This window comes from Chrysemys picta, chromosome 8 (genome assembly GCF_011386835.1).
Source record: "Chrysemys picta bellii isolate R12L10 chromosome 8, ASM1138683v2, whole genome shotgun sequence".
Classification (NCBI taxonomy): domain Eukaryota; kingdom Metazoa; phylum Chordata; order Testudines; family Emydidae; genus Chrysemys; species Chrysemys picta.
Window position 1 is genome coordinate 85004081 of NC_088798.1, and position 24475 is coordinate 85028555.

The 24475-nt window shown below is 42.0% G+C and overlaps 1 long non-coding RNA gene across 3 annotated transcripts in view; it reads right to left on the reverse strand.

The window, feature by feature from the left end:
- Positions 1-12826, reverse strand: part of LOC135973160 (uncharacterized) — a 66498-nt gene extending 53672 nt beyond the window's left edge. For all 3 annotated transcript variants that reach the window (XR_010589863.1, XR_010589864.1, XR_010589862.1), the window contains exon 1: positions 12707-12826. This is a non-coding gene — a long non-coding RNA (uncharacterized LOC135973160). The remainder of the gene's footprint in view (positions 1-12706) is intronic.
- Positions 12827-24475: the final 11649 nt, after the last annotated feature.

Sequence of the window (24475 nt, forward strand, 5' to 3'; positions counted from 1 at the left end):
GCTAGCCTCTAATCCAAAATTTAGAAAAGTAAATGCACAAACAAAGAGCAGCATTATAATCTGGTTAAGGGACTACACTTTAACTTCAGAAACCTAAAACTGTGCAAAACTCATACATTGCTCTTTGCAACATGCTGGATTTGGATCTCTCAAAGAGCCACCTGGGAAGCTCACTTTGAATTGCAATTTCATGGTAACTCCATTACTCCAAATTAATCTCAATGGAAACCCAGTGAAACTGACCTGGTTCATAATGAAACATCAAGTTTTGCCATCCCCTCTCTTGTCTAGCAAATAACTCATCTCCTGTCAAACATACCCCAACACACTCATTAGTTATTTTCGGGGAGACCCCAGTGACAGACACACAGTATCAGAGCATAGAGAAAAGGATTCAGTCTTCCAGGCAAAACTTTCCTTGAAGTCATTAGGAATTTTGTCTGGTCTGGGATCAAAGTAAGGATTCTAGGGAAATGTAACAAACTAAGTCTCATTTTTTGCTTTCCCACCTTATGACAGAGCACTAAATGTTAAAGAAAGGATCAGACAAAATTTTGTACCATTAGCTGTTTCTCAACTTCTTGGGTCAAGTGCACAGCTTGTGCTTTATAATCCTTCACCTTGTTTCATTTGTACTGATGCTATTCCACCAATGGTATCCTCTGCAAAGGGCTTGTCCTGACAGAGAGTGACTGCTGACATATCATGTTTGTTCATCCTGTGTAATATGAATAGGTTTTCCAGGAACCAGGTGTATAATTTTTTTCTGTCGTAGCCACACTTACCTATACTTTTCACTGCTTCCTCCTTGTTCTGGGTTTCTCCTCCTCCTCCTCCTCATCTTGCCCTAATGTTCCCAGTTTCTTCAGATGTTAGTCTGAAAATTATTCTCACAACGCCTCTTATCACAGCCTGTGACATCTGGCCAGGAGTTCTCAATGGGACTTGTAAAAAGATGCTAACATGTGAAGAAAATGGTCTAATTATGAATTATTATGATGATGATGATCATGACTACTCCTGGACACTCTAACAATGATCAGAGCCCCATTGTGCTAGACACACATAAGTCTACTCAAGACAGTCCCTGTTTCAGAGCTCACAATTTATTCAAGACATGAGATAACAGGTGAATAAAAAGATTCAACATGACTGTAAATTCTTTACAACTTTTAGTCTGATATGAATAAAGTAAGGGCCACATCCACAGAGACATCTGCATTCTTTGACTTTACTTTCATTGAATTCTCTTAACATGAAAATGCAAATGTAGCTTTCCTAGTGTGGAAAATAGAGTACTGAGAGAGCCTATTACATAAATAAAACAACCATATCATTATATAATGCCCGATTTATAACAAAAGAGTATAGGTAAGAAGATAATAGAGGCAGGTTAGGAAAAAAAAAAAAAACCTGCACCAAAATTCAATATTCACCCCAACTCCCGAAACAAATAGGTCAAATGAACAAACATGACAGGCATGCAGAGATCGGGCCATCCCAGATGCCATATACACACAATACATCTCCAGAAATGGCTACCACAGAAAATCTGATTAATAGTTATAAAGGGATTTTTCTCATATTTTGTAATATCCCAGGAAAGCAGCAGTCTATAAATCACTGCATGACACTGTTTCGCTTTCCTAGTTCATCAGTATAATTATTTCGGCTGCCATTGCTGCTCTCAAGAGTCATTTCTTTTTCAATTTATAAAAATTATGGAAGGATTTGGTGTACCCAAAAACCAGTAACTATACCCAAATTGGTTCTAAGGGCTGTCTCCATCTAGGGGCACTGTCCCATCAAGAGACTTTGGCTGCAATTCAGCAAAGTATTTAAGTATGTGCCTAACTTTGGCCTGGTCTACACTATGACTTTAATTCGGATTTAGCAGCGTTAAATCGAATTAGCCCTGCACCCGTCCACACAACGAAGCCATTTATTTCGAAATAAAGGGCTCTTAAAATGGATTTCTGTACTCCACCCCGACGAGTGGAGTAGCGCCAAAATTGATATTGTCATTTCGAATTAGGGTTAGTGTGGCCACAATTCAATGGTATTGGCCTCTGGGAGCTATCCCACAGTACACCATTGTGACCGCCCTGGACAGCAATCTGAACTCGGATGCACTGGCCAGGTAGACAGGAAAAGCCCCGCGAACATTTGAATTTCATTTCCTGTTTGCCCAGCGTGGGGAACACAGGTGACCACAGATAGCTCATCAGCTCAGGTAACCATGCAGGCCGATAATCGAAAAAGAGCACCAGCCTGGACCGTAGGGGAGGTACTGGATCTGATCGCTATATGGGGAGAGGATTCAGTGCTAGCAGAACTTAGTTCGAAAAGACGAAATGCCCAAACTTTTGAAAAAATCTCCAAAGGCATGATGGAGAGAGGCCACAACAGGGACTCAGATCAGTGCCGCGTGAAAGTCAAGGAGCTCAGACAAGCCTATCAAAAAACAAAGGAGGCAAACGGTCGCTCTGGGTCAGAGCCACGGACATGCCGCTTCTACACCGAGCTGCATGCAGTTCTAGGGGGGGCCGCCACCACTACCCCACCTCTGACCGTGGATTCCGAGGCGGGGATAATCTCATCAGCTACACCTGAGGATTCTGCGGACAGGGAAGAGAAGGAGGAGGAGGACGAGCTTGCGGAGAGCACCCAGCACTCCGTTCTCCCCAACAGCCAGGATCTTTTTCTCAGCCTGACTGAAGTACCCTCCCAGCCCAGTATCCAAGACCACGACCCCATGGAAGGGACCTCAGGTGAGTTTACCTTTTAAAATATAAAACTTGTTTTAAAAGCAAGCATTTTTTAATGATTACTTTGCCCTGAGGACTTGGGATGCATTCGCGGCCAGTACAGCTACTGGAAAAGTCTGTTAACGTGTCTGGGGATAGAGCGGAAATCCTCCACGGACATCTCCATGAAGGTTTCTGGGCAGTGCAGCCTTATTCCGTCCTCCATGGTAGGACACTTGACTGCGCCATGCTTGCAGCAAGTAATCTGGTATCATTGCATGACAAAGCCTGGCAGCATATGGTCCCGGTATTTGCTGGCATTCAAGCAACATCCGTTCTTTATCTCGCTGTGTAATCCTCAGGAGAGTGATATCGCTCATGGTAACCTAGTTGAAATACGGGAATTTAATTAAGGGGACAGAGGTGGCCGTTCCTACTAGGCTGTTTGCCTGTGGCTGGAAAGAAATCCTTCCCTTCAGTTAGCCAAGCGCAGTGTGTGTGTGTGGGGGGAATTGGCCCAGAGCTTTTCGCGTTTGGCTAGCAGGGATCTTCCCTGATACCAGCCACGCGGTGGGGGGAGGGGTAAAGCGATCATCCCAGAGAATTCATGGCGGGGTGGGGGGGTGATAGTTTGGTTCCTGCAGGGATCTTCCCTGATACCAGCCGCGCGGTGGGGGGAGGGATAAAGCGATCATCCAGAGAATTGGATGGGGGGTGGTTAGTTTGTTTTCTGCTGCTGAAGGTTAACAGGAAAACCGCAGCACTCAACGGGGTTTGCTTGGTATGTGGGAAAGGAGGGTGCAGAAGCCGAAAGACAATGGCTTACCATGGCCGCATGCAAGCCGAATTCTGTTGCCCGGACCTGCGTCTGTGATCTCTAGCAGCAAAGCCACAGGCACTCAATATTAAGAGGCAAAATGCGACCTTGCACAGAAATCACATGTGCTATGTAATGTGAATAGTGTTGGTCACCGTGAAAGAGTATAAGCATTGTTCTGCAAAATGTATCTTTTTAAAAAATTCTCTCCTTTTTTCCCTCCCTCTGGCAGCTGCAAATTCTTCAAGCCTCCCTCCTCCGTCCCGAAGGCTATCTCAGATAAGGTGTCGGAAAAAGAAGACACGAGACGAGATGTTCGCAGAAATCATGGAATCCACCCGCAGTGAAAGAGCTCAGCCGAATGAGTGGAGGGACACAGTTTCAAAGTATAGGAAAGAAGCCAGTGAACGTGAGGACAGGAGGAACCAATGTGAGGAGAGGAAAGACGCTCGAGATGAGAGGTGGCGGCAGGAAGATCAGAGGAGGCAGGATGCAACGCTGGGGCTGCTGCATGAGCAAACAGACATGCTCCAGCATCTGGTGGAGCTTCAGGAATGGCAGCAGGATAACGGAGTGCCGCTACAGCCCCTGTATAACCCCCCCCCCCACCATGTTCCATAGCCTCCTCACCCAGACATGTAAGAACGCGGGGGGGAGGCTCCGTACACCCTCCCATTCCACCCCAAGCAAAAGGCTGTCATTTTTTAAACCTTTTTTGTGGCCTTTTCCTTCCTGCCGATCCTCCTCCCAAACCTCACCCAGGTTCTCTCCCTCTTTTTATAATAAATTAATAAAGAATAAATGATTTTTAAATGATAGTGACTTTATTTCCTTTGAAAGCAAGCTGGGGGAAGGGGGAGGGTGGGTTCCTTACAGAGAATGAGTCAATAAAGGGAGCGGGTTTTCATGAAGGAGAAACAAACAGAAATTTCACACTGTAGCCTGGCCAGTCATGAAACTGGTTTTCAAAGCTTCTCTGATGCACAGCACTTCCTGGTGTGTTCTTCTAATTGCCCTGGTGTCTGGCTGCGCATAATCAGCAGCCAGGCGATTTGCCTCAGCCTCCCACCCCGCCATAAAGGTCTCCCCCTTACTTTCACAGAGATTGTGGAGCACACAGCAGGCAGAAATAACAATGCGGATATTGATTTGACTGAGGTCTGAGCGAGTCAGTAACGATCGCCAGCGACCTTTTAAATGGCCAAATGCACATTCTACCACCATTCTGCACTTACTCAGCCTGTAGTTGAACAGCTCCTGACTCCTGTCCAGGCTACCTGTGTATGGCTTCATGAGCCATGGCATTAAGGGCTGGCTGGATCCTCAAGAATAACTATTGGCATTTCAACATCCCCAACGGTTATTTTCTGGTCTGGGAAGTAAGTCCCTTGATGCAGCCATTTAAACAGATTAGTGTTCCTGAAGACACGAGCGTCATGAACCCTTCCCGGCCAGCCCACGTTGATGTTGGTGAAACGTCCTTTGTGATCCACAAGTGCTTACAGCACCATTGAAAAGTACCCCTTGGGGTTTATGTACTGGGTACCCTGGTGCTCCGGTGCCAAGATAGGGATATGGGTTCCATCTATCGCCCCACCACAGTTAGGGAATCCCATTGCAGCAAAGCCATCCACTATGACCTGCACATTTCCCAGAGTCACTACCTTTCGTAGCAGCACCTCAGTGATTGCTTTGGCTACTTGCATCACAGCAGCCCCCACAGTAGATTTGCTCACTCCAAATTGATTCCCAACTGACTGGTAGCTGTCTGGCGTTGCAAGCTTCCACAGGGCTATCACCACTCGCTTCTCAACTGTGAGGGCTGCTCTCATCTTGGTATTCTGGCGTTTCAGGGCTGGGGACAGCAAGTCGCAAAGTTCCATGAAAGTGCCCTTACGCATGCAAAAGTTTTGCAGCCACTGGGAATCGTCCCATACCTGCAACACTATGCGGTCCCACCAGTCTGTGCTTGTTTCCCGGGCCCAGAATCAGCGTTCCACGGATAGAACCTGCCCCATTAACAACATGATCTCCAAAGCACTGGGGCCCGCGGTTTGAGAGAATTCTGTGTCCATGTCCATGTCCTCATCATGCTTGTCTCTGCACTGCCGTCGCCACCACCTCCTCGCCTCTTTTTTCTGGTCCTGGCTCAGCATAAACTGCACGAGAATGCGCGAGGTGTTTACAATGTTTATGACTGCTGTCTTGAGCTGAGCGGGCTCTATGCTTGCCGTAGTATGGAGTCTGCAGTGTTCACCCAGGAAAAAAGGCGCGAAATGGTTGTCTGCCGATGCTTTCATGGAGGGAGGGGTGAGGCTGTACCCAGAACCACCTGCGACAATGTTTTTTGCCCCATCAGGCACTGGGATCTCAACCCAGAATTCCAATGGGCAGGGGAGACTGCGGGAACTATGGGATACTATGGGATAGTTACCCACAATGCAACGCTCCGGAAATCGATGCTAGCCCCGGTACATGGACCCACACCGCCGAATTAATGTGCTTAGTGTGGCCGCATACATTCGACTTTATACAATCTGTTTCCAAAATTCGAATTATATAAATTCGGATTAATCCCGTAGTGTAGACATACCCTTTAAGCATGTGGGTAGCCCACTGCATCAGGTATTGTATAATATAATGCACTGCTTTACAGTGATACTCAATACACCTGTGTGTTAATTTGGCCAACCCAGTTTGCATCATACTATAAATTTGCTAGTGAGGTGACTATTATGCATGTGCCATTAAACAAATTAAATGTAAATGCTAACAGTTATTTAGGTAGAATCCAAACCAAACTACATTGTATCTCAACTTGTATGACCAGCCCAAACTCACGCCATTGCCCTGTGGTGAGAAGGCAACTAGGGTGGCTATCTCACTCCCATTCCAGCTAAAAGAGCTGCATCCTAAACAACCCATCCAGCAAGGGAAGGATTTGTCTGGCCCAGGCATGGTGGAAGTCAGCCAAAAGACTAGCTTTGAGGACCCCCTCACAAGTCCAGTCAAGGGGGCATGCCAGAAGCAGGTTCAGAGCTGGAGGAGAATAGTTGGTTTCAGAGCAAAGCCCTGTGGAGCTTCTGGGCCATAGTGCAGCTCGGAGGCTGCCATAACTTACAGGCCTGCTGGGGCTTTTCTAATCCTCAGAGCAACCCAAGATCAGCTGAGTATTTCAGAACCCACCACCACCAGCAGCTTGGGCTTTGAGTTCAGTAAGAGCTGCAGCACAGAGTCTCACCCCAACATATGTATACTGGAGTGTTCACAGTATGGAACTGGCTTGTGCTGTGCTGAAATTATTGTAGGGCACAAAAATCTGACTTGAAAAATAACTTAGAGTGGATTGATCAAGCAATGACTCCCTCAGTCACCAATGTCACAGACCTTCAAAGGTGGAATACACAGACATCAGCAACACAGTAGAATTCAGTTTGCTGCCTATTGTACGTCATTCTCTTGGGCACTAGTTTAAGTCTAGTAATGCATGTAAACCATTGTATTTTCCAGGCACTGACTAGTTGCCTACCGTATGTTTGTAGACAATAAAAAGGCACAATGTTCAACACTGGAGTATCCCTTGGCAGTGACACAATTTATCATTACATACATTCAAGAGAAACAATACTTATTTCCCTAAACGTTCTAGCAGAAAGAAAGGCTGATCTGTTACACAATGTAGTATTTTAAAAAAGTATAAATATGTAACAGCTGCAATGGTTCACTGAACTATGATATTAGCACACAGAGTTTTATGGCTCTTGAGAATTGCAGTTCAGCATTCAGTACTACCAGCTGAATAGTCACATTCAAAACCATTGTCAAAAGCAATATGTCTTGATTCCCCAGATTAAGAGTGTCTCCTTGATTGCCCTCTGTTGTGGGACAAAAAAGTCCAGGGGACAAAGTATTTTGACAAACCTTATGCCAGTGAATATGCAGAGCAGCCACCGAATAATACAGGACTTGGCAAAGGGAAAGCCTTTTGAAACAACATAATTACCATTTCCAAGTAGAGCCATTGTTTTATTTCCAAGACTGAAACTAGAGATCAAACACATTAAGAATGAACCTGAACATTTTGGATTCTCTTTTATGTTAGCTGCATGCTTCTTGGTTTTCGCCATGACTAGAAGCAGCAATACCTAAATACTAATAGGAAAGATGTTCTTGTGGTATTTTCAGCCTATCCATGATCCCAGAAGTACTGAAAAACTCTCAAGAAAGCACAAGCTCATGAGGTTTTGGAGAATAATCCTGTACATTGTTGAACACCTCCTCAAACAAGTGCCCTCACCTGTCATGGAAGTCAATGATGCCCAGTACTTTGCATGATCAAGCCCTTGAAATAAGCTGAGTTAAGCATTTCAACCTGAACCTCAGAACATACAGGGTAGACTTCTGCACTCACTTATACTCTATTGAAACCAACAAGAATTGCACGAGAAGTTAAGTCAGTGCATTTTGGAACCTGAGGTTTGTCCAACAATGCCTGCAACATGTGTGAAACAAAAAGGGGGAAAAATTCAGATAAATGGGGAAAAGAAAAACAAAGATAAATCACACCACTAATTTGCCTCAGATATATGAGAGAGAAAGAGAGCGAGAGAGAGAGCGAGAGAAAGAAAACAAAGTTAGAAAATAAGCTTTGTAAATACATCATTCAAATGAGCATCCGACATGAGTTAGACTAGTCCATGAAGATAATTACCTTCCTAGAAAAGCAATTAAATCAAAGGCTTTTGTCCATTTTTAAGCACATGGTAGTATTTGAAAGACATGATTACAGAATTAGTTCCAATGTTACAATAATTTAGATTTTTGTACAGTACTTACTAATCAATATTAAGTCCTCTGTAATAATTGAGAAGTGAGCAGCTAGCATTGGAAAACCCAGACTCCAACCATGTGCACCCAAGCATTACATTTCACTAGAAAATGATTAGATTTTTTTTTACCTATTCATAATGAATTGGGTCTTTTGAAATTAGTGTTATCTTTCAACACTGTTAGTCTGCTTTATTGGAAAGAAGGTTCTATCTTTTCATTATAACTTTTGGCTGCTCATCTCAACTGATTATTCATTTTACTTGAATCCTTCTTCAAGAGGTGTCAAGGACTCTTTTTGTCATAGAAACCATTAATTTGCATTTAAAAGATGGAAATAAAATCTTCAACTAATTATAATCAGTGACTATGTCTGTATGCAGACGTCTTTGTATATTCACAAAAGAGGGAACAGCAGTAACCATTCTATTTTATTTCTCGGTGTTTTCACCAAAATTATGTTTTAATATTACTCTTCTCCTATGCATCATATTCTCATTCACACAGGCCATTTCTGCCTATATTTTTGTTTTATACTTTTTGAACATTCTCTGAATTCCGGTGTTGAGTAGTTTTGATCCTTTTCTTTTAAGTTTAATTGGCTTACCTTTTTCCTGTTTGTCTGTCTTTGGCTTTTATGTTATTTTATTTTATGTGAGCAAAGTACAAGATCAAAGAAAATGCAGACCTCTTCTTTTACAGTTCAATACTAAATATAGTTTTCAGATTCTGGGAACAGACATACTGTAGTGTATAGGTATGTAAAGAGTAAAGGGCGTGTATATACATATGTATGTAAATATAACTGTGGAAATATTTGCACGTTAATACGAAATAAGTAAGAACATTAGTAACACATTACTGTGTTTTTGTTTATTTATAAATAATGGTATAGCTCTAAAAATTTGGGGCCAAATCCTACTGGTGTTGCTCATTGATTTCAAAGCATTTTGCCTGATTCAGAACTGAAGGGTCCAATCCGGCATACGAACAGCACCCAAAACGTTCCTCAAACTCAGTGAGATCTAACAAGGACTGAAGAATTTTTATCCATTGAAAGCGAATAGTGGATAGGGTAACAAGACAAATAAGAAGGTGCAAGGAGGGTGGTTGTGTCTGGGGTACACTAATAAATATTGATTATCTTAATATTTCTAGTAGATAGGGAAAATAAAAAAACCTTTAGAAAAATGTACATTTGAGTGATCCTGGAAGCGCTGACTCATATTAGCCCTGACTGCATCTCAAAAAAGAAAGATAAGGACAAAGATAAAAGTTTTGGGTTAAAATAAGAAATGTCCTAAACCTTGAACAAACCCAAGCTCAAACACTGAGTAAGTTAACTGTTTCCAACCCCCTCCCTCCACACAGAATGAAATATCCATTATAGGAACAATCTCACAAGCCCCACCTCCCCTTCCAGAGTCTGATCCAAAGCCCATCAAAGTCAGTGGAAAGATTCCCAGTGGGCTTTGGATCAGGAACTTCATGCAGAGTTTTCATCAAATCAGTGGGAGTTCCCTGAGCAGAGGAGATTGCAGGATCAGAATATTGCTAATAGATGTTAAAAATATTACAATAACACCATTGCATCTCTGATCATTTTAGTTGCTGACTTTTGTTACACAAATAGGTCCTAATACTACGAACGACTGTGTGAGTTGACCCCTGCACTCATGTAAAGCCCTACTGAAAGCCCTTCTATCATGCACACCTCCCCTTCAATTCGTATATAGAGAGAGACATAGAAACACTGTGCCGGGGAGAGGGGGAGATCCCATCCTGTGCGGGTTGAGTCCACCCCATCCTTCAAACTGCCCTCTGTCTCTAGGCAATGAGACTTAAGGGCTGAAGTCCATAGAGTTGCCCTGGTTCTACAGCCCAATGGCCGAAGTCTATGTAGTCGCCCTGATACACAAGACAGTCGGGTCCCATAACCTACATCAAGCGGGTTAGCCCTTCTCTGCAGAGCAGTGAGGCCTAGTGGCCCAAGTCTACAGAGTCGCCCTCTGAGCAGGGCTGTATGGCCTAGCGGCTGGAGTCAATAGAGTTGCCCTCCAGGCAGGGCTGTGTGGCCTAGCAGCCAGTTGAGATTTCTGGGGGCCACCACTTGGGGGGAGAGTGTGGCAGCCAGGTAGGGGGACCCGGGCCCTTCCTTTTCCACTGGGTCCCAGCCCAGAGCCCTGTCAGTGGCGAGTGTGTCCACCAGTGGGTCAGCGGGGAGCCGCCCACCACATACTGACCCTCCTCAGGACAATGGCTAGTTCTTCACTGGGCTACTTCCTTCTCTTGGTGGCGGTGTTTGTGTTTTCGGGGTCTCCGGGTTACTAGGCCAGTGCAACTCCCTGTAGTTCAGACCTCCCTGTGACATCCGCAAGTAGCTGGACATCTGCTTGTGTCTCAGCACCTCTGGCTTCTGGGGTTCCTGGGCTGGAGGCAGTAAGGCTCCAGTGGTCAGCCCAGAGAGCTGGGCTGCTCCCTCTTATACTGGTGCTACATCTGGAGCATGCCCAGTAGGGACGTGGGGTCGTGGCTTCCTCTGACCACAGTGAGGAGTTAACCCTTCTCTGTCTAGCAGGGTGAGTCCACCCCATCTCTCATACGTGCGCACGCGCGCACACACACACACACACACACACACCACACACACACACACACACACACACACACACACACACACACACACACACACGTGTTATATATAAACTGAAGCCAATAGAGCTTTCCCCAGATACAGTGGTATGCCCGTGCACAACAAAGTTGTAGGATCTTTGGCAGCCTTTCAAATATTTCAGTCAATGGGAATATGGTGTCTAAATCCTCTAGGAGGCTTTGAAAATCTCAATCAAATTTACCACTAATGGAAAATACTAGCTACAGAAAGGACTAACAAAATCATGTTTATCAAAATTCAACCAGTTTTCCTCTAGCTCAAAAATGGCTGCAGCCCTCAAAAAATAATATGGAGGGGGGACATAGGAGATTGAAAATCTATGTATGAAATGTCAACTGAATTTTGAATTGAAATCATTCATAGAATTTCAGGGTTGGAAGGGACCTCAGTAGGTCATCTAGTCCAACCCCCTGCTCAAAGCAGGGCCAATCTTCAGACAGATTTTTACCCCAGTTCCCTAACTGGCCCACCTCAAGGATTGAACTCACACCCCTGGGTTTAGCAGGCCAATGCTCAAACCACTGAGCTATCCCTCCCCCCATTATTAACACTTCATAAATGGGGTTTACAGTGGAAGTACTCGCAGATTATTAATTAGAATGGTGATATTAGAATTCTTGATTTCTTATATTTAAACTTTTCCTCACAATGATTATGACAGCAATAACAACAACATGCAATAACCATAATGAATCTTATTAGTGCATTATAATGATGATGATTATTGCTATAGGTCATAAATTAAGACAGAAAAATATTGTACAAGATGTTCTCTGAACATAAATAGAGATGAAGAATGTTTTCCCAACACAATGGACAAGGCAACAGCTGCTTCCTTGGTGCAAAATAGAGGGATGATCATATAAAGATGCAAATGAATATTCTTTCACTAACCACAGTGAAGGTTGGATATTGCTGGTATGAATTTTAATTTTTCTTAACACGGGAAGACAACACTCACAGGCTACTGCAAGCCAGAGGAAGTTTATTCTTTTCACACAGAAAAAAGTTCTAAAGCTTATGAAATGGCAAAGGAACACTTCTGTTATTATTTAAATGATATTTTAAAATATACTTTTACAACATAATTACAAAAGTATGTGTATGTGCGCATGTGTATAAATGATACACACTGTATCACATGTACACACTCACTCTCTCCATATACACAAACCCACTCCTCGTGTGAAGGTGAAATCCTCAAGAGAAGTTGCAGAATCATGCGATAATTTTTTTCATGCACCTTTCACTGCCTTACTGCCTACTTATTCCATGTTCCCCTGAGTCTTATTCTAACATTCCACTCAACTAAGCAGATTCAAACAGCCACCATTTATTCTAAAGCAACATCTTGAAGAAATATTCCTTCCTTTTCCCCTCTAATGTGGAATTTCACCATTCTTACCCCTTCCAGAGGCTCCAGTTGGGTAAGATTCAGTACTGAGCCAGTGCAAGATTTAAAGTCCAATATCCTTTGGACTTCTAGAATAACTAGAACTACTGACTTCATGCCCTTGGGATAGGAGATCCCCCTTCTCAATGGGGATCCAGGTCTCATTCATAGCCCTGACAGACCCAAAATTACCAAGTTTAAATCATGTTGATTTATATATAGAAAGCCATTCTATCAGATACACCTACCCATCAATCCATGCCTTCCAGGCTTCCTTATTTCAAATCTTTTGTAAGAATTAATCCAGACAATCTGAAAATGAAAAGGTACAAAATGCAGCAGCCTGTTTGTTTAGCCACACAAATCACACATTACCTCAGTGTTCTGTTGTTTGCTCTGGCTGTGCATTGAATGGACAGTGCAGTTCAAGGTCTCTGTCCCGAAATTCAAAGCCCTCCATGGGACTGGCCCTAGCTATCTGAGAGATTGCCTCTTCTTCTACAATGACAGTGTCCCATGCCAGCTATGTTCCTTCCTGTATGGAACAATGAATAGCTGAAGAGTTTCAGGGAGATTATTTCTAGGTGAGAAATGTGACCCACATCATCTTAAATATTTTTGGATGTCCCTATAGTTGTTATCTAGTCAGTTCCAATTGGATGCAAGCATTCATTCCTGTAACCCACTCTGATGCAGAAGTTACCAATTTTTTTACCTGAAAATATTCTGTAATGAAACATAATTAGAGTTTACTGGGATATGCCCCAATACACATGCATAACGCCCACTATTCTCAGTTACTAGCACTAGGGGTTACATTCACACATGGAAGGGATGCTAACCACCCACTGAGAAATACATTATTCTATAGTAATGTTACTCCTTTTTATAGCATTCCAAGTAACACATTTAGGCTTTGGAGAGACTAAAATATTTTATATTCACGCACTGTATTTTTTTCTACTCTATCAATCTAGGTTAATGCAAGTTGATGAGAACAAGACCGAATCTGAAATAGAACAAAATTATAATATCACAACTCTAAAAGGAAAATGGCAGGAAGCCATCATTTGAAAACATCTAAAGAAATACAGCGATAAGGTTTAAACTTCAATTGAGAAACTGCATCTGATTTTGCTTTCAAATGGAAACCCACAGAAGACACAAAACACAAGAGTCTAAAAGTATGCTAATCAGTCAGAGAATCTGTGGATGCTTCCTATGTATAGATTTTTTTTTCATATGCAATTTCAATGAGGTCTTAAGAAAAAGAAGAATGGTTTAGTCTTTGTTTTTTATTAGGAAATAATGAATAATTCAATTTTAAAAGAAGGAAGAGTAGGAACAATTGATTCAATCATTCCTTTTCACTATGCCCTATTTATACTGGAGTCTCTTCTCACAGTTGTTTTCAGAAAAAGTAACTTTCCTTTTCTTTAAGGAATTAATATTTTATATTTATATAAGTTCCTTTACTTCCAGGTGTCAGGAGCTGGCTACAAGCATGCTGGTGAGGCCGGAGCCTGGGTTGGAAGGGACTTGAAAATGTGGTCCAAGTTCAGTCAAAAGCATCAAGGCCAGAAACAGCAGTCTGTACCAATGTCATCTCATAGAATCAGGTTGGAGTTGAGGTCAAAGAGCTGCACTGGGTGGGAGCCAAATGAGTCAGTTGAATTAGGGTTAGTGAAACAGAGACCGGGCAAGAAGTCAGGAGCAGAGAAGGGGATCAAGAACTGTCACTGGGGTCAGAAACCAGGAGTAAGGAAAGGTATCAGGACTACACCGCAAGGTCTGTTTGCAGCAGCAAGACAGGGATACACCTAGTTGCACAGACAGCCTCCAGGTATTTTCTCTGGGACTTAAATAGTGAGTGTGGGCCAATCAGGGAATGCAGTAGGCTCCACAAGTCAGGACCACTGTAGGCAGGACACTCAATGGTTTTTGAACCCGTAGGGCTTATAGGCTTCTGTTCCCTGCTTCACCAGAGCTGTCGTACAGCGGTGTGGAAGGCCCACAGATACCCACACCAGGATCTCAAAGCATTTTATGAACATTAATTAACTCAGTCTCATCTTCTAAAATGAGTTGGATGGAAAAATCCTATAGAATTTACTAAGAATAACCCCACAGAGTTCTATACAAACTGAACAGAGTTCTACTGAAAATCCCCTATAGTATTCAATGGTGAATAATTTTTCCCTATAGTTTACAGCATGGACATATTTTTTCTATTGAATTCTGTAGACAGGTCTACAAAACTCAAAAAAGTACAGTTACCATTTTCTGTTAAATTCAACAGAACTTTTCCTTAAGTGAAGTATTAATATACCCTTGTTATTGATGGGTAAACTGAGACACAGAGCCTGATCCTTGCTTCAATAATAACCATTTATTTCTCATTCTATGTTTGTTTTCTTAACAAACTAAGCTAAGTTCACGGTTTATTTATTGGTACACAAAGACGACCCAATTCTGCTTTCACTTACATCAGTGTAAATCCAGACAAACTCCATTGAGGTCTGTGGAGTTACACTGGTATAACACCAAAGGAGAAGAGAATCCGGCTCATGATATCATTTATGGTTCTATAGTCTCCTTCGTATGAAGTACTGTAATGGGATTATGGTGCTGGCTGACTGAATGGTTCTCAGCTCCTGTAGGGTGTAGATCCTCCCATAGAAGAAGGAACTCCTGGCTCACTGTACCACCAACCCCAAGCATTCAAAAGTCATGAATCAGGTCCCCAAAATCATATCTTAAAAATAATTTGAGTTTTAAAATAATTCAGTAGGGAATTATTTGGGGCCCTTTTCATTTGCCTTCTGGTTTTTGAGCCTTTAGGGTTCATGTTTTCAAAACAAAAATTCTCATGTAACTACATGACCCCAGGAATTGGGGCTTTAAGAAAAATAACAAATATTGCAACTAATATTGGACTCAGGAAGAAATTCCGAGAGGACATTCAAGGGTAGGTCTATTTCCTGCCTCTTGGAGTGAGGGAAATTGCTTTGTTACAGCAACATCAGCAGCAAGAGGGGAGTTGACTTGGTATCTTTTTCCACTAATAAATAAATGTGGTTCTGTTGTTTACTGAACTCGTGCCTGCATCATTATTCCAGGGATTTTGCCTGTTTGTGCTAATCCATCAATAAGCAGACTGGAAAGTCATGTAAGAGTATCACAGGACCCCATCAGAATCCATTTCTGATATTCTCCACCTGTCCATTCCTCTTTAACTTGTGGATTGTTGTATTTAGTTGTGAGGAAGTGGCTGAGGTGGGAATACTTGTAATCTGAAGTGAGAAACACTGTTGTTACCAACATAGTATATTTGTAATCAAAATTGCAGATTATTATAATGATACTCAGTGTTTGATCCCAACACGATGGTGGCAACTGTAAGTTTATTCTAATATAAGCTGGAATTCATATCACAAGATATTGCTCCTGGATACTACAGTAATGGACATAGTAAGACTAGAACTCCTAGGGCCTACAGTAATACAAATATATAATAATAAATAGATAAGTTAGACAAAAAGAATTTCATAAGCTACATCTGGGTTTCTATCAAGCCTTACAAGCAAAATTCAGACTTCAGACTAAAGGGATCTCAGGATTCAGCTGAAATTACTTCCTTTAAGGGGGTTATGTACGGATTGCCTTCACACACAATGCCTGAGAGATGTGTTTTATGTCACATAAAACAGATGTACAGACACAAGCTGTCTCCAATAAAAGAGTTTGAAAACCTGACCAACTGAGCAAATTTTAAGAAAAGCTTTCAAGTCTCATGTGTTAACATGTTTAAAGGACTTCTAGCTGCAGCACTATGTATATTATTTGAAGGGTATGTTTAGCTGCACTGTTATATAGATATAAGTAAAGAGGGAACATTAAAATATGATATACAAAAATATAATCCCTATTTTTTTCTTTTGCATGTATAGTGGAATGGATGTCTAGGAACTTCTAAAAATACAATTCAACCAAAATAAAATGATTTCTTGTATATCAACATCTGTCTGTCAGTGGTTCATATTTATAGCTGTCACTCCTGGATCCAGACACCAAAGTACAGTTAGATTCTGCTTTTACATTTGAATGGCACATGTTTGCTGTAGTAAAATCTACCTCCTCCTTGCTCAGGGCTTGTCTTCACTATGGAGGTAAGTCAACCTAAGTTACACTACTCTAGCTACATTAATAATGTAGCTGGAGTCAATGTAGCTTAGGTCAACTTACCCTGGTGTCTTCACAGCACCGAGTTGACAGGAGGCTCTCTCTGGTTGAGTTCCCTTACTCTTTTCCGAGAGCTGGAGTACCAGAGTCGATCGGAGAGCACTCTGCCATCAGTTTACCGGGTCTTCACTAGACCTGCGAAATGGATCCCTGCTGCATCGATTGCAGCAGCGTCAATTAGAATATCATATAACCAGTTTTTCTGGTCTCCCTACACACAAAATTAGGAGAGCATAGCTCCCTTGCTAGGACTCTACCTGGAACCAAGTGGAAAGAAAGCACATAACTGCAACACTGGCTATGTTAGACCTTCCAGGTGAGGACCTAAAAAGATCTTCTGAATGTTAAACTCTCTCTTTCTCTCTCTCTCTGTTTGAGTCATCTGCACCAGTTGAGATCATCTAATGCTGCCCTGTCTCACCATAGACGAATGTGACAACTGGTGGCCAGTTACCTTTTTCCTCCAGCTCTTTGCCCAGAAACACAATATAAATTGCTCCTAATTATTTTTTTTTAAGGTCAGGATACATAACTGATAACTATGGGCCAGATGCAGGAGTGTGCCCATGCAGGAGATAAGGGATGCTGGGTATATAAAAAACAGTACAGAGAATATAAATTACTGTACATAGTTCTGTGTAATCTAATACTCTGAATACAGCAAGTATTCCTCTTGTCAATACAGAACATTTGGGATTTAACATGTATAGATTCTGGGATCTCACTGAGTGGGCAAATTATTGTTACATAGCAGAACAGTCAGAAGAACTGGAATTTTGGAGGAGAATTGTACAGAACACTGTTGCACAATCATACGTCTCTCACATGGATTTCAATCAAATTCCTTAAGACAAAAAAATTCAATTGCACCTAACTACAGATCATAAATTATTAGAAACTGAAACAGGAAAAGAGGGGTATGATATCTCAAAATATAACAACTATGAATGGTACACCCAGGTAATTTTAAATAAAATTGAAGTCTCACCTTGTTCAACTGCCTTTATGAGCCTTCAGGTTCATAAAGATGGACATTTTCAAGATGAAGGTCTGCTAAGAACTAAGACTGATTTGCTTGGAAGACTCTTATGACTAAGCCACGAAATGGTCCATTGTTCAAGTTGGCTTCAAGGAGAAATACATCTGCTTCCCAATCAGGGCTGGCTCCAGGGTTTTTGCCCCCCCAAGCGGCGGAAATAAAAAGAAAAAAAAAAGCCGCGATCACGATCGGCGGCAGCTCCACTGCGCCGCTTTCTTCTTCTGAGGTAATTCGGAAGCAGGTCCTTCCCTCCGAGAGGGACAGGGACCCTCCCCCAAATTGCCGCCAAAGAGCCCGACGTGCCGCCCCTTCCCCTTGGCCGCCCCAAGCACCTGCTTGCTCAGCTGATGCCTGGAGCCGGCCCTGTTCCCAACTCTGTAAATAATGGGATATTTACAAAACTGGCTAGAAGGAATCAATTGAGAACTGTGAGAAGAAAGAGAAAGATACAAGATGAACCTCACTGAAGATTTTCAAAATGTGACTAATGATTTTGGGTGCTCAATTTGAGACATTTTATAGAAGTCTGATTTTCAGAGAGAGGGTGCTCAGGAATTCCTGGAAATTGAGGGGTCTCAAGTTGGCCACCCAAAAATTTGAAGCACCCAAATAGTCACATTTTTAAATCTTGGCTTTCATGTCTAGCATTAGTCTGCTGAGGGATCACCACAATCTGCTATTGGAGATGCTTCACTCCCTGTAATGGCATCCCTTGAAGATAAAGTGGTTACCTGCCTTTTGTATCTGTTGTTCTTTAGCCACTGGGGCCACTTCGGGCAATGAGGCCCTAGGAGATGCCGGGGTCCCCTGCCACTCCCGGGAATCAGAAGAGGATCCCTGGCTGGCTGGGGGATCCAACCTCAGTGGTACCCCATGAAGCCCTGGAGCGGTCACATAGTTTGACATAGGTTCTTCTCCTGAAGCCCCTTTCCCTTCCAGTGCTGGGGGGGCTCATCTTCTTTTGTTGCGTCTTCGGCACCAGCGAGGTGGAACAGTGCCGGGCAGAGCCCGGCGCTGGCTGTGCGCTCCACTCCAATGCCGATGTGCTTGGCATGGGATCCGAGCAGGGAGGCTCTGACACAGGATGAAGCGCAGCTTCCATGAGGAGGGCCCTCAAGTGGATATCCCGCTTCTTTTGGGTTGTAGGGAGAAAGTTCTTACAGATTCTGCACTTGTCCTTCCTTTGGGACTCCCCACAACCACTTCAGACAACTGTCATAGGGGTCACTAATAGGCATCAGCCTGTTGCATGACGAGCATGGTTTGAAACCAGGAGAGCGGGACATGCCTCACTCCGAGGCGAAGTCCTAGCCAGGACTCTAATGACCAAACTACCTAACACTTAACTTAAAGGCTAACTAAGAACCTAAACTACACACAAAGAAAACAGACAATGGGCTATTGAAGAACCGCTAATGCTCTTGCAAGACAAGGCAGTCCGACCAACCGTCACAGCTGGAAGAAGGAACTGAGAGGGCATAGGGATGATGGCATCTATATATCAGTGCATGGGCGCAGTACTCAAGGGGGCACCACAGCTGACCCTATGGATACCGCTAAGGCAAAAATGTTGGACAGCTCTGCATGTGGGCTTGCACAAACCTAGAATGGAATCAACATGAGCAAGCACTTGAAGAAGAAAGTTGCATTTTGCATCCAGAGGGGCATCCCCAAGTCATCAATAAAATTCTGCAGGGTAAAGCAGACACGAAAGGTTTAAAGGGTGTGGAGCGCATGCAACTGCACTCAGTATTAGATCCAGGCACTAAATATAGAAAGCATCCTTCATTAGTAAAACATGTTTTCAGAAAAAGGCCCTTTCTTGAAAGTTTATCTGTTCCTGATGTTTATTTTACACTATGTCGATGGAATTCTTTTTTCTGGAAGTCAATTGGACCTAAGTCAATGAGATATGATTAAATGCTTTACTGAGTCCCCTATTCAGTATGTGCTTAAGTCCATTCCCATTCACACACTTATGGGTGTGCTTAATTTAAAGCAGGTGCTCCAGTCCCACTGACTTCAATGGGATTTCATTCAGGAAAGCACTTCAGCATCTGCTAAAATCCCACTGGAGCCAATGAGAATTTAGTACCCTAAGTGAAACACATCCTTACGTGTTATCTGAATAAGGATGCACTTGAGAACGTGCCAAAGTGCTTACCTGACTAGAGTTGCTTTCCTGAATCAGCGCCTCAGACAGCAGACCATCATTTGTTGAATGATCACCACCCCTTCCTGCAGCATCTAAATACTGTTGTTGCTTCATCCTACTTAGCTTGTGAGATCAGAGAGGATGACATCACAGTGGTGTGGCTTCACCCCTCTCTATATCTGCATACTGGGTTGGTGTGGATTCACAAGTGAAGCAGCTATTTTTCTGCTCATTCATCCTGCTGAAGAGTGTTGTGAGGAAATTGACATGGACACTTTCATCTTTGGGTTAAATGACAACATTTTGTTTGAGGCAAAGGTGTGGAAAACTCTGATTTTTTTTCCATAATGAAATTGTACCATCAACCATCCATTTACCACTGGAAAGAGGGGGAATTGCACATGCAGAAAGAACAAAAAAGAACAACTTTGCTTACAGCAGACATGGTACTTTTCCTTCTTGATCAAATTCATGAATTTTCATCAGGAAGTACCTTAACTTATGAACGAAAATCTGACAATTTTCATAACTCTGCTCCCTGGGAGGATATTACAGTATAAACCTCCTGTCCTGAATGTCCCAGGTGCATATTGCAAGTGCCTACAGATACTATAAAGGTAGGAATTAATTTAGTATTTAAACTGCAACCCATCTCTAGTTGCAGGTCATTGAGATACAAAAGGTCATGATATTTGCCTTTCATTTTTCTTCTCTTAGAATATTAAATCTTCAGACTGGAAAGAATGCTGTATGAAATAGACTTGCATCAAGAATGTACAGTGATTAAGTAAGTAGTTTGACCTCAGCTGTTTAATCCTATTCACCTAGAATCACACTGAAAAATTTGACTCCACAATGCAAGTATGAATACTTTTTTAAAGTTGGGGAAAGATTCAAAGTAAAATAGGAGCACAAAAGATTAAAATGTGATTCATCTTTAGGTTCAAAATATTGGCCCTGAATAAAAACAAGGACAAAAATGCATCAGTGGCTTTTCCCTTACCTTTAGAATAGAAAGAATGATTTTCAGTTTGGGATTTTAAGAAACCAGAATCTGCTAAAAAAAAGAAATAGATTTGAAAGGGAATCCATTTTTCAAATAATTTGAAGACAAGCATGAAAATAGACTAGAACTGTGGGCCTGATTCTTATTTACATTAAATCCCCTGTACACTATTCTATCTGTGCATAGGAGTCTTAAAGTGGCCATATATTACATTTGCTCTCACTTTACATCTATTTTACACTGCCAACATAGTACATACAGGTCATAGTGTAAATGAGAATCAGAGCAGCATTTCTAGTAAGATTAATAGAGTCATAAATTTTAAGGCCAATAGGGACCATTATAATAATGTCGTCTGACCTTCTGAATGACACAGACCACGGAATCCCACCCAGGGATTCTGCATCAAGTCCACAATAGTAATTTCAGCTAGAATATGTGTGTTAGAAATACATCCTATCTTGATTTCAAGACTTCAAGTGATGGAGAAGTCACCACATCCCTATGTCAATTGTTCCAACCATTAATTACTCTGATTAAAAATGTGTGCCTTGGTTCTAGTAAGATTTCAACTGGCACATTTTTCAATGGCTGCTAAATTTGCTCCAGCAGTTTTGCGACAATTTGTCTAGGCAACTTCACGTTTATGTATCCAAGTGAAGGCCAGATTGTGAACACCTTAGTGCCACTGGTGAGCACTTACTAATATAAGTAGTCCCATTGACTCAAATAGGTCAACCCATATGAGTAACTGCTTACCAGTGGAAGTAAGGGATTCACAATCTGCTTCCGTGGCTACTGCTGAGAAAGCACATTATTATTTACTCTGTACATTATGTCATGGATCAGGGCCCCATTGTGCTAGGCACTGTGCAAATACAGAACAAAAAGATGGTCCCTGATTCAAAGAGCTTACAATCTAAGTATAAGATATGGGACAGCATATGGAGGCAGACACATTGGGAAGGGGACACGCTGAATGTGCCTACACTGCAGCTGGGAGGTGTAATTCCCAGCCCTGGTAGAGACACACATGCTCATTCGAGCAAAGTGTTAAAATAGCCGTGTCTACAGTGGCATGGGTGATGGCTCAAGCTAGCCACCTGGGTACAATCCCACATAACCCCTTGGTACATATTTGGGTATCCAGCCCAATTGCTGCCCATGCTGCCCCAGTCACACTGATATTATTAGCACGCTAGCTTGAGCAGAGCTAATGCATGTATGTCGTCTACCCAAGCTGAAAATTACACCTTCCAGCTGCTGTGTACACACCCCACAGCATAACTTGCTGCCCCCTTGCTTGGCTATTTGAAGCAACCCCAATATTTAGCACACTGTGCGCCCTGGAGCAACATGTTGACAAACCACCCATTCCATTACCTACCTTCTGATTACCCATTGGCTAGCATGTAACGTGGGATGAGATTTACTCCAAAATATCCTATGCTAGAAAGTGTTTTTCCAGAAGATAGAAGGCAGTTTACACAAGTGTGGATCCCCATAGATGCCTATGTATTCCTTTAAAAAAATCTGCTTCTTTTGAAGAGAAAAACCATTCAGCAGGTTGAAGGAGCTTTCAGCTTCAACTCTCTCTTGTCTATTCAACCCTTAAGACTAATAGCTCATCATGACACTTCTTGGTTCTAGCTCTTTCCTTTCTCCCCCGCAATCAATATGTTAAGTCCTTTTCCCACCAAACTCGGATTTTCTTTTTATTGTACAGTGCTCTGAACAGCTGGAGGTGGAGCTGCTATGTTTTGCCTATATATCTGTTATTGATGTTGCTTTAAATTATTGATTATGCTATATATTTTATATATTCAAGCCTTTTTAAAAAAGGCTTGTCTCAAGTGACTTAAATTTATCTCTGTCTTCATCTCTGCTGTGAGCCCTAATTTAATCAATGGCTTCCACATACATTATATATTTCATTCATCATAGGTGAACATTACCTACAAATATCTGTTTAATTTCCCCTTGAATATATTATCTCCTTTGATTGTGTGTTGATGGTTTAACTGTTACACAGAAGGGCTAGCCATAATTTGTTACCATTAAAATCTTATTACAGAGGATTATTTTCAACCAGTTTTTGAAATGTAGCCTTTATGCTAGAAAGCAGGGAAAATGTGAGGGTCTGATGAACTTACTGCAAGGTGCTTGTCTGCATTTATACCAAGGGTATTGGATAGATTTACTACCTCAAAGAGGTGTTAGAAGTGAGTTAGAGATAAAAGGAAGAAGATTAGATAGACTCAGAGGGGCTGTGAATGATCATTTTTAACTATATTCAGCAAAAGAAAACAGAAATGTCTCTTATGACAAAAATGCTGTAGAATAATACATTAGAAATTCAAATAATTTATTATTGCAAAATAAGCTCTGTTAATTTGTGATTTGTTATAGATGCAAAAAGTAAGTCTGTGCTTTCGCTTTGAAATGTCAGGTATATCTTTCAGTGGAAAGTTTATTAGCCCTAAACCAGCCTTTTTCTCCCTTTGCTTTTTGCAACCTTTCTTTTTATCTTGTGTCACATTTATGTTTAGCTAATATTCCACAGCATCTTCTTTATGCCTTGGAAGATATATATATATAGTTATTTAACTTTTTTCTTTTCTTAGTAGTTTAATGAGTAGTTTCACCTCTACCAACATTCAAAACCATTAGATCTGAAGCATTATGCTTCTAACATGCTAGTAATGACCCTTACCAAGAATGCTAAGAGACAGATTGGGATGCCCTTATTCTTGAAGAATAGTCTCTTATGCCCTAAGTAGTCCCACTGAGTACTTGTGGAGTAAGGAACTACTCGGTGTGAGTAAGGGAATCATAATCTGGTAATGGACAAGAGTGGAAAAAAGAAAATATCATTACTCCCATTTTACAGAGGGGAAACTGAGGCAGAGTCTCTGGGGCCTTGATTCAGCAAAGCACATAAATATTTGTTTAGTTTTAAAAACTTTCTTAAATCACTATTAACAAAACACATAAGCACATGAATAACTTTAAACATATGCTTAAGAGATACTGAAGTTGAAATTAAATGTGAAGATGAATCAGGGCATTCGTGTTTTAAACAAGGTCTCTCAAAAAAGCTGTGGCAGAGCTGGGAACTGAACCTATGTTTCCTGAGTCATGATCCAGTGCCTTCATCACAAGACCATGCTTCTTTGAAAAGGGATCATATTGTATTGTATTTTTTTTTTTAAGTTTGGAGGTCAGGCAATCTAAGTGAAAACAGCCTCTCTATACTCATCTATACATGTACACATCTGAAGGGAGCTGAAGTACTGTATTAGGACTAAACTATAGCTACTGGTAATTTGGTATTTTCCCTTCTTATCCTAACTCTTACTACAGATAAGAGGGAGATAGTCTTAGGCAGGGCCAGCTCCAGCTTTTCTGCCGCCCCAAGTGGCAAAAAAAAACCCCAAAACCAGTGGCGGCACTTTGGCGGCAGCTCAACCGCGCTGCTTCTTCTGTGGCAGTTTGGCGGCGGGTCCTCCCTCTCTTCCTCTTCGGCAGCAATTCAGCGGCAGCTCAAAGAGGAAGAGAGGGAATGAGGGACCCGC